The 2,444-nt window shown below is 49.7% G+C and overlaps 1 pseudogene; it reads right to left on the bottom strand.

Moving 5' to 3' along the window:
- Positions 1-1,351: 1,351 nt before the first annotated feature.
- LOC147730864 (large ribosomal subunit protein uL18 pseudogene) lies at positions 1,352-2,198 on the bottom strand (annotated as a pseudogene).
- Positions 2,199-2,444: the final 246 nt, after the last annotated feature.

Raw genomic sequence — 2,444 nt, forward strand, 5'->3', positions numbered from 1 at the left:
ACAGTGAAGGCGGTCACTTGCCTTTACGGCAGGCTGATTAATGAGGGGTTGGTCCCTCTCGCCACACTGAAGTCCCGCTGGGAAGAGGACATCGGCAGGGAGATCCCGGAGACGACCTGGTCCCAGCTGGTGAGGCGAGCATGGAAGGGTACACGTAGCGCCCGTTTCCAACTGGTCCACTATTATGTTCTCCATAGGGCGTACCTGACCCCGGTTAAGATCAGGCGTTATTTTGCCACGGCTTCGGCGGAAGCCCTAGGTGCCCGGCTCAGGAGGCGGACCTCCTACACATGCTATGGGCCTGTCCAGGATTGACGTCCTACTGGCAGGAGGTGGCGGCGACTTTGGAAGAGGTGACGGGGAGGCACTTATCGTTCGATGCGGCGGTAGGGCTATTGCACTGGTTCCCCCATACCCCCCGGAATAAAATCACCAGTAAATTTATCGACCTGGGACTCCTACTTGCTAAGCGAGAGGTGACCAGGAACTGGAAGACACGTGCTGGTCCTACGGGCGGCAGATGGCACGGTGAACTTTTGAAATGGGCGGCGGGTGAGAGCGCGCTGCGATATCAGTTGGCTTGGAGGCAGAGCGATGAGAAGGCGCAGGAGGCCGCGTTAGAATGGGAAACGCTGGTGCAGGCCCTCAGGGATTATTGTGCCCCCAGCGACTCCGAAAGTGAAGAAGCAACTAGACCCGAGTCCCGTTAGACACTAGCATTAACAGCACTATTACTTTCCCCGTGGGTCAAGCAGTGGATCCTAAATTGATAAGCTCCCTGGCGCTGATGGTGGGGGGGGGGGGGGGGGGAAGGGGGGAGTTTCACAATGACTGGAAGTTTGAGGGGGGGGTTTCTTTTTGGGGGTTGGGGTTTGTTTAGAAAAGCAGATGACGGACAGTGTGTTCTCCGGACCAGCTCCAGCATCCTACTGACCCCAGCTACGTTCGCCGCCCAACCCCAGGGATATGGGCTGCTTGGCTGTATAGCAATGCTATGGAAGGGGGTCGGTGGGCTATATCATGTAACAGTCGATTATAATATGATGCTGGTCGTTACTGTATTGTTGTACTGATTCCTGCAATAAAAATATATTTAAAAAAAAAAAAAAAAAAATGGTTTGGCCAGCTCAAGACGGTGGGTCAAACTGCCATGCGCACTTAAGGTGCAGCAGCCACTTCTCCTCCCTCTGGGTCACGTGAACCCAACCCTGCCAGGCCCTAACATGGAGCATGCAGCAAGACTAGAAATAAAATGGTAATAACGATTGGTATTATAATTTTATCTTTCCTTTGCAATGCTCTTAGAGCAGTGGGGCGAAGCTCCTCTGCCTTGGCGGAGAAGCCACCTATGCTATGCTCTGAGGAAGCTTGCTTTCTTCTGAACCGCATGGTCCTTTTTCTGATCAAGAGAGATTTCTACACAATTCCACCTCTCCTTTTTAACTTCTTTTCATGAAATGGATTCTCACGTACAGCAACATGGGCTTTTTTGTACATTTCTTCCAACTAGTGAGGTGCAACATTGTACCTTATGCACTGTGAGAACTGTTTTTATATATATATCCTCATCCTCCTCCATCAAATAGCGGAAGTAGTCTACTACATTTTGTCCCAGGATGTGCTTGCGGTGAAATTCGGCATTATACTCTTTGCTTTTAGAGTCATAACCAGGGAACCGCTTTGTGCTATGTGGAAGAGAGTCCACCATCCACTGCTTGCTGGAGGGCTCCAAAAAGTTTCCAGTAGTGGTTCTGGCAAGTCCAGCCTCCTGATAGCAAATGAAGGTACCAGGTTGGCCATACATGCTCTTCACGTTGTATAAATCACCAGTCACTTCCACTTGGTCTTCTTAGATTTTGTCCAAGCCAAATTTATGGAGAATCCTTCGAGCCAGCAGCAAGCCATTGCTATTGGAGGCAGCATAGTTAGTGAGTCCGACCAAACTTGGGAGGTTCATGCGAATAGGCTGCACAAATAATCATATCTTCTTCAATCCTGGCATATGCAACCTGGCAGATGATGTCTCTGTTGGTGATGCGCCCAATAATCTGGTACTTTGAAGTTTTGCACTTGTTTTTGTCCTGGATCACCAACCATTTTCAGGCATAATAATCATTTTTCCCCTCTCTTCTCCGACAGAACCTGACCTGGTACCTCTTGAAGTGGGTGTTGTTCTTGACTACTTTCACAAACCACATTTTGCAATTTTCTGTCCCATGTTGCTGAGTTCACGGGTGACACAGCCCCTGATTGTTGAAACCACAATTTCAATGGGACATAATATCAAGGACTGAATATCAAAAATAAAAAGTAAACTAATGCGCTGTGGCTCTGCGCTCGGACGGGTACTGGGAGGCTGTGCATATTCTTAACCCAGGCTGAACAGGACGGTGGAGAACTTGCAAAGTGCGCTGATGGTTTGGCCAGCCCAAGACGGTGGGTCA

The sequence above is a fragment of the Lissotriton vulgaris genome, chromosome 2_1 (genome assembly GCF_964263255.1).
Source record: "Lissotriton vulgaris chromosome 2_1, aLisVul1.2, whole genome shotgun sequence".
NCBI classification, from domain to species: domain Eukaryota; kingdom Metazoa; phylum Chordata; class Amphibia; order Caudata; family Salamandridae; genus Lissotriton; species Lissotriton vulgaris.